This window comes from Elephas maximus, chromosome 11, assembly GCF_024166365.1.
Source record: "Elephas maximus indicus isolate mEleMax1 chromosome 11, mEleMax1 primary haplotype, whole genome shotgun sequence".
NCBI classification, from domain to species: domain Eukaryota; kingdom Metazoa; phylum Chordata; class Mammalia; order Proboscidea; family Elephantidae; genus Elephas; species Elephas maximus.
Window position 1 is genome coordinate 93,619,046 of NC_064829.1, and position 9,096 is coordinate 93,628,141.

A 9,096-nucleotide genomic window follows, 5' to 3' on the forward strand; every position below is an offset into this window, starting at 1 on the left:
CCAAGCAGAGAGCTGGGGAACCTCAGACACCAAGAAAGCAGTGCCAGGAGCAGAGCTTGTTCTTTGGACCTGGGGTCCCTGCGTGGAGAAGCTCCTAGTCCAGGGGAAGATTGACGAGAAGGCTGACAGAGAGTAAGCCTTCCCCTGGAGCTGATGCCCTGAATTTGGACTTTCAGCTTACTTTACTGTGAGGAAATAAACTTCTGTGTTAAAGCCACCAACCTGTGGAATTTATTAATAGCATTAGGTGACTAAGACAACTACTGACAGGTGATAAGCTGATAAAAAAGCGAGGAAGTGTTCCTGCCCTTTTGGTGCTAGTGGGAAGTTCAAACCACATACAGGTACTCTTACCCAGCCCTACCTCCTAACTACCATGGAAACATAAGCCAGTCTCCTATCCCTGATCTCTCCAGCCATTTCATAGCAGCCTATAAAGCCTGCCCAGCTCTTGTTATGTAATAAGCATTCTCATACCCCTTTAGTATGTGGCATCACCATTCTTAACATCCAAAGCAAACTGTGGATGGAGGTCCATCCTGTCTCTGTGGAGTGGTCACAAGTGCAAATTAAAAGTTTTGGAGGAGTGAACATATGAAGGTCCTAGTTTACCCCACGTTGACTACGCTCATTCTTATGGTAAATTAATATATACTCATCTCTTCAAATGATTCCAGTGAGGACTCTAAGCAGGGGGATATTATTCCTTACGAAGGAGAGGGAGACCGTCATTTCTCCTCCATTACTTCTATCACATTAGAAATTGACAGCACCTAATGACAACAAAATTTTTTTTTAATGACAACAAAAAGGTTTTTAATTTTTAATAAGGACCAGAAGCTTAGTTCCCTGTAGTATGACATCTCTGACATGTATTCCATTGTGAAAACTGACTAAATGATTTATGACATCATTACATTTGAAGACTTCCTCTCCAGTATTTATTCTCTCATGCATCTAATGCTGTGAACATTTGATTAAAAAAAAAAAAATCACATTCATTTGTAACGTTTCTCTCCAGTATGAATTTTGTTATGATGCCCAAGGCTTGAGTTTTGGATAAAAGCATTGACACATGTATTTGATTTATATCGTTCATTTTCAGCATGTATTTTCCGGTGTCTAGTAAGATTTGCAAAACGTGTAAAGGTTTTGCTACATTCATTACATTTGTAAGGTTTTTCTCCAGTATGGCTTCTCTTATGATTAGTAAGGCTTGAAAGCACGGTAAAGGATTTGCCACACTCATTACATTTGTAAGGTCTCTCTCCACTGGGGCTTCTCTTATGATTAGAAAGGCTTGAGTGCGTGGTGAAGGATTTGCCACACTCGTTACATTTGTAAGTTTTCTCTTTACTATGAGTTATCTGATGATCCCCGAGGTTTGGACTTTGGATGAAAGCATTCAGAGATATATTAGATTTACGAAGCTCCTTTTTAGTATGTATTTTCCGATGTCTAATAAGGTTTGAAAAATGGGTAAAGGCTTTGCCACATTCAATACATTTGTGAGGTTCCTCTCCAGTATGAATTCTCCTATGATTAGTAAGGTGTGAACACACAGAAAAGGCTCTGTCACACTCACTGCATTTGTAAGGTTTCTCTCCAGTGTGAATTCTTTGGTGAATCCTGAGGTCAGACTGTTGCCTAAAAGCCTTGCCACATTCACTACATTTGTATGGTTTCTCACCAGTGTGAATTTTCTCATGATCCCAGAGGTATGAACGACAGATAAAAGCCCTACCACATTCATTACATTTATAAAGATTCTCTTCATCATGGAGTCTCTGATGTCGAGTAAGGCATGAATGCACAGTAAAGGGTTTGTCACATTCACTACATTTGTAAGGTTTCTCTCCAGTACGAATTCTCTGATGACCCAGAAGTTATGAATGTCTGATAAAAGCCTTACCACACTCGTTACATTTAGAAGGTCTTTCTCCAATATGAATTCTCTGGTGAATCCTAAGGTTTGAATTTTAAATAAAGGCCTTGCCACATACCTCACACTTATACGGTTTCTCTCCAGTATGGATTCTCTTATGTTTAATGAAGTTTGAGAAGTAATTAAAGGCTTTGCCACACTCATTGCATTTGTGAGCTCTTTCTGATGTTTACTGAGGGTTGAGCTTTGGTTGAAAGTCTTCCCATCTTCATTACATTCATAAAGTTTTCCCGTAGTATGTGTTTTCTGGTGTCGTGTAAGCAATGAGGGATCCTTAAACACCTTCCCACATTTATTACATATGTTGAAATTGACACCAGGAGGAATTCTTTGAAGTGGTGAAGCTGGGCAACCATTGTTGATAGACTTCTCAACTTGATTGCATCCATAAATTTTCTTTTCAGTTGGAAATCTCTGCAGTTCAGCCAGATCTGACTGAAAGCTTAATCTTATTTTCAAAACATTTCATATTCTTGTTTTCTCCATATCTTGTTATTTTTGAGTTTTAATAAATCCCTCACAAATGGATTCTCATGTTTATAATACTGACACACACTTTTTCTTACAGAAACACTCTGCTTTAGTAGAAAATTATTCCAGGATATGTCATGCTGTTGGTCTTCTCTACCAGTGGGACTGTTGTTACGCAAGGTAGTTACTCCTCTGTTATTTCTTTCGTTATATCCCCAATGACTCTCAAATTCATGCATATTTTCCAAGGCTTCTCTGAGGTCAAAATTCTCTAGACTATGACTTGCATATCCTTCCAACATTGCTGTTTGGAATAATTCTCCTTTAATAATGCTCTCATCTGGTGATAATTCCTGGAGCATACATTTAGAAGAGATATCTGTAAGATACAGAGAACCATAGGCTTACTATTAACTGTAGTTGGAAAATGAGTACCTTATATTGAAAAAAGTATTATTACATCAGAAGTAATACCTATCATGAACAGTTATGAAACCTATCAGTCATGGTGCTCAAATGTTTAGGAATGCAAAAAGGCAATAGGATTCCTCAGTAAAGAAAGGCTGATTACATGTAATTCAAATTGCTTACAAGGAAGCCTAGTTTCAAATACTCTATGACTAAATCACTCACACAATAAAAGGTTAAGTCCTGAAGGAAGGGGTCTTTTACTACCACTTCAAAGCACAAGTCAATTATCAGTTTCTCTCTTCTTCCAATGCCAAGATTTTAACTACTGTTACGGACTGAACGGTGTCCCCCCAAAATTCGTGTTGTATAATCACATTTGGGAATGGGTTTTCTTAGTTATGTTAATGAGGCAGTATTAGATTAAGGCATATCTTGAGCCAATCTCTTTTGAGATGTAAAAGAGCAGATTAAACAAGGAAGTACAGAAGAGATGGGGGAAAATAAGATACCATGCCACATGAAGACCACCAACATACCAATGAGCAAGGATCTTCCCCAGAGCCAACAGAGACAGAAAACCTTCTCCTAGAGCTGGTGCCCTGAATTTGGACTTCTACCTCCTAAAATGTGAGAAAATAAATTTGTTTGTTGAAGCCACAGACTTTGATATTTCTGTTACAGTAGGACTAGAATTCAGACAACTACCCTACCAAAATCACATTTCCATAAAGTTGCAGGCATAATTTTTCAGATGAAAAGCATAGGCCCATAGATTATGTACAGAATGCTAATTAGCAAGGAAAGTAAATTCTACAGCCAGGGTTTGAACCATCCTGAAGCAACAGACACCACTGCCTACTCAGGTGGTGCAGATGCCAACAGGTCACAGTAAATCCTTGGTCACAGGAAGAAATACTTCAAAGGAGATACAAGACTTGAGCTGTATCAATCCAAACCCACTGCTGTTGAGTTGATTATGACTCACAGCAGCCCCATGTGACAGAGTGGAACTGCCCCGTAGGGTTTTTTAGGCTCTAGTCTTTACAGAAGCAGATTGCCAGGTCTTTTCTCCAGCTGACTGCTGGGTGTGTTTGAACCACCAACCTTTTGGTTAGCAGCAAGCACTTAACCATTGTGCCACAGGGCTCCTTATGTCACTAATAGTATTAATCAGTGATTTCTTCTTGGATGTGTCATCGTTCCCTACGCATGTTGAATTAGGTGAGGTCACAGGAACCGTATCATAGCATGCTGTAAGACACAATAAACACTTTGCCTTTATCTGTGTTTGAGCTGGGGCACTACTAAAGTTGAATGTTACATGTCTGAAGAACAGAGTGATAAGCAGAAGAAAGGAAAATTTCCTTTGAGAGCTTACAAGAAATAAACTTTTGCTTTCCTGCAGATCTTTTCCATTTGGAGAGTTTCCCAAAGATTATTTAATGGATCTGTTTCCTCTCTGCCCATGTGTGTTTTAGCCTGTGTTTATACCTTTGATACATTCCTACCCATATGGGTTTTTTTTTTTTCCCCCTCTCCACAGCCCAGGGCTCTTCCCTTTGTCTCCAAAATGGAGATTATTCAGGTCAGAAAGAGAGATTCTTGATTATAAGAAAAAAGAAATGTGATGTGCGGTGACTTTTCCAGGTAGAATCCAAACCCTCCGTTCAGCTGAGAAAACAGGACATTACAGATGGGTCTAGAAAACTAGTTCACAAATTTGTCCATGGACTGCATCCTTCTAAATGCCTGTGTACATACCTAGCTCTCTTCCAAGACCTACTGAATCAAAAGCACAGGGGTAAAACCAGGAAATCAGACATTTTAAATGTTTGCTGTAAGTTTTGTGATACTCAAGCTTTGGAACTACCACTGATGACGTAGTGTGAAGAGGGCAGATCATCTGAATAAAGAGAAAGGTCAAAGCCCAGATGACTCATTATAAAGCTTTTCATTTCTGAATGAACTTCAGTCTCTCTATTAAGAACAGGGATTTGAAACTCCAGCTAGCAAGGCAGGGGCTGCCAAGAGACTCTCAAAGGAAGATGCAAAGATACTCAAGGGCAGATCCCGACTTCTGGAGGGAAGTTATGCTCACTCAGGGAGATCAGGTTCCCGTAGTTTTCCAGTATCACGTCCCCGTACAAAGCCTTCTGAGCAGGGACCAGGGATTCCTAATCCTCCTGAGAGAATTCTATGGCCACATCCTTGAATGTCAACAGTCCCTGTAATGAAAAAGACATCTAATCAAGTGAATATAGAGAGTTCTAATTTTCATGCAAAATGAGAAGACAGAGGCATACGGATCAACTTGCCAGATGTAAGCATTCTGACAGAGCCACGTAAGATAATTCTGAGCAAGTTATGTGTCTCTGATTTTGTTTTATTATACTTTTCCAAGAGAGGGTGTGAAGCCCACTAATCATTGTGGACTTCACATATTTATTGACAATAAAACAAATATACAAAAAAACACTCAACACAGTGTCATCTGTATAGACCTGTTAGATGTTAGTTCTGTACTACAAGTGACAATGAGTTTCTCAAATGAGCTAGAGCAAGAATGGTGTCTTCAGGGATGACAAAGTCCACCACGGCTTTAAAGAAATGTCAGAATCAAAAAATGGTGCTGATGCTAATAACAGAAACGACTAACATTTTTTGAGCAGTAAGGTTCTAAACTTTAAATGCTTTGTATATATTAAATCATGTGACATAATAGCTCAATAGAGAAACACCTGTTTCCACTGTACACAGGAGACGACAGTGTCACAGACACTGTAAGACACTCAAACAGCTAATAAGTCACAGAACTAGAACTTGAACCCAGGTGGTCAAGTTTCAGAACTGAACCTTAAAAAACTAGTTAAATAACAGACGCAACATTAAAAATAGGTTGCAGATTATTTTCAAACTGAGAAAACTTAAAATAAGTTCAAGCCCAACAACATGGAACTGGATAAAATGTCATTAGGTATGCACAGACACATGCATGTAATTTGTCACTATTCTTACTACTCCTATCCGTTACTTACTTCTACTACCGCATTGACATTATAGTGTAGACAAAAATTAAGACCATGGAAAATAATATATTTTCAACAGTTAAAAAAATATAAAACGAATTTATGAAATGCTGATATACATTTCATAAAATTCACGGGCTTGTAAATATTTGCACACCCACATACATACACATTTAACACATTTAAGTTAAATGAAATATGCCTAGTTATCTCTGAATGATGTATTTTTGCAATAAGTTTTCATTATCTTTTATTTTTGCTCATGTGCATTTCAGCATTTCTGGTATAATGAAAATGTCTAAATTATACTATTTAGTCTGGTCATCACTATACTATATTGAGTTAGTTAAAAAAAACTACACAAAAATGAAAAAAATATCAAAAACTTTAACTCTAATCTCCATGAAATACATATATGTAAAAATATAAACACAATTTTACCCATTTAAATTTAAATAGCTAGCCATTCACAAAAGACAAGCTGAATTTATTCCACTAATAAAACAGTGATTCAAGATTAGAAAATTTATTAATTGTATGCATTAATTTAACAGATTAAGATACAAAAAAGATTTAAGGAGTAACTCTTTGAAGAAATTATTGGATAATAAAGTCATTCTGAATAGGAAATATGGAAGACAAAACTGCCATTCAGCAAGAAAACTAAGACAAACATCATTAACAGCAGAAAACACTGGAAGCATTTCCACTAACGGAAAGGCTGAGACAAGGGGACTGGCCCGGGCTCAAGCCATTCACCACTGCACAGGATGCCTGAGCCTAATGAGGATGTAAGAGACCAAGCTAGCTCTTTGTTTACTAGCATGAAAACAACTCCAAGACATAGTGTAAATTTTCAAAAGGTGACAAATAAAATATTGCAGCAAAACATTCCGTGTACAAATTTTTCTAAAACTACGTAACAATGCTTAAATGCATTTTACCAAGATCCGCACTGACTCCTGACATAGAACTACAACTGTGGTTGCAGACGGAGGTGGGAGTGGGTGAGTGACGGTGAACGACAAGATGGGAAGGGGATGTTTTATTTCTTAGGCCCTACTATGTGGGGTGTGGCCACAAATCAAATATATCCATCATGTGACGTTTAAAATAAAATATTTAACAGTGGTAAAACCAGAATTTGGCTCCTTCCTCTCTGATGACAAAGAAAATTCTGCTCCTATGCTTTGGCTGGAAACCATGGTATTGTAGTGATTAAGAACTCCGTTTACTAACCAAAAGGTCAGCAGTTTGAATCCACCAGGCACTCCTTGGAAACTCTATGCGGCAGTTCTATTCTGTCCTATATGGTTGCTGTCAGTCGAATCGATTCAACGGCAATGCATTTGGTTTGATTTTGGTTTTATGCCTGAAACAAACCGACACAAACACACAGTCTCAATAGGACGGATGTGCTGTGAGTGATTTAAAGACACTCCTACATTTAGACATCTAGGTTCATTTCATATTTAAAAACCAACTACTTTATAGAATAAGGTATCCTCTTCCACTGACAATCTGTTTCTGAACTGCTCATCCCATTCCAGATCATTAATATTTTGGAGCCAGAAACACACTGATTTACTTGTTTAGCTTTGAATGCATTATAAAATCAGGCAGAACAGGTTCCCCTTATCAGTCTCCCTTTCCAGAATTTTCCAGCATCTGTGCACAGTAACACATCCTTTCCACATGCAGCTTCTTCCATAATTGTCCACAAAGAACTGACAGGGCATCCAGATGTAGCCCCTAAACTTTCCCTGTTGTGTACGCACTGCCCCCACGGGGCCCACTCCTTGTCTCCCACCCTGGCCTGGTGTGAAGCCCTTCCCATGATGCCCTCCAAATAGAGCCTCTTTACAAGTTCCATGTCCCTCGGTGACTGTGAGATGGAATCTGCATAGAGGTAAGAGGGGGAGTGCAAGCCAATGTGTCAGGCAGAATACGTCAGAGTCGAGGAGACAAATTCTTAGGACAGCATTTCAGGAAGGATAGGACAGAGCCACCAACCAAGAATATGACAGTTACCTGGGAAACAGCCATTCTGGATGCCTCTTTTTTCCCCTCTTCCTCCAGGCTTCATTCTCAGGCAACATAAGTCTTGAGAAGTCAATGGTGAGTATGGAAAATATGCTGGTAAAAGCTTACAGTCGGCACACCCCCTCCCTGTGCCACAACCATACCCACAGGGAGGAACTCGCCATGGGGAAAGATGGTCCCTGCTGTCCACTGTCCCAGGAAGGGCTCAGGGACAATAACCTCCTACATGGAGACCAACAGGTGAGTTTATTACCCTCCGCTCCTGCTGAAGCACACATTCCCCTGTAGCAGGGGTATCAGGGCCAGACTGACCCTCCCCTTCAGATCCCAGACCCGGCCCTGACATCATACTCCATGCAGAGCAGAGCCCCCTTGCTATTTCTGTTACAGCAGCACTAGGAAACTAAAAGAGTCAGTAATTTCTTGTCCCATTTCTTCCTCCCACCCACCTATCCCAGGAAAAGGGCAGAAGGTGACCCAAAACTGACAAGTCACTGCCCTCCGGCTGAATAGGGGTTGTGATGGAAGTTATCTTCTGAGACTACCAACCATAAAATGCACAAGCCTTATAGATAGGGGGTTTTGCAATTCTCATTCCCATCTGTATATTTCAAAGAAATTTTCAGTTGATTAGAATATAAACTCATAAATCAATATATCACAGCTAAACCATCCATATCCCATCAACTGCCCACTCCTCTGGGTCTAAGTCCTCCTCTTTCTGCATGTCTATGTGTCTTTCTCTCACTCTGTATGTCTTTTAGATTTCTTTTTTTTCCTCTACTCCTGTTCCTTTCCCCCTCAGTTTCTTTCCCTCTTGTTCTACACTACCTCCTCTCCTGCTGTTTCTCCCCTTCTCTCTACTTTTCCTAGGCCTGTTCAGCTCCACTCCTGCCCGTTTCACCTCTCTGTGCTCTTTCCCCTAGTCTTTCATTGATGCCATCGCTATATATTTATGCTCCTCTCTGCCCCCACTTCTGTTCCCCCCCACTCTCACTCTTTGGCAACCCCAGCTTGCTGAGTTCCCTCCCTCATTTCTTTCTCTGATCTCCATCATCCCTTGCACCCCTTTCTGTCCCTGCATCAATTTGCTCTGTCTGCCATGACTCCAACTCTTTCATCCTCTCCCCCAACTGTTTGAAGTGCTTCCCATCCCCCTGTCATCCCCACTCCTACCTGCCGACTAAAGGTCCCCTCCGT

General features: G+C 40.0%; 1 pseudogene; it reads right to left on the bottom strand.

Moving 5' to 3' along the window:
* Nucleotides 1-998: 998 nt before the first annotated feature.
* Nucleotides 999-8,242, bottom strand: LOC126086203 (zinc finger protein 501-like; annotated as a pseudogene).
* Between the last annotated feature and the right edge of the window lie 854 nt (nt 8,243-9,096).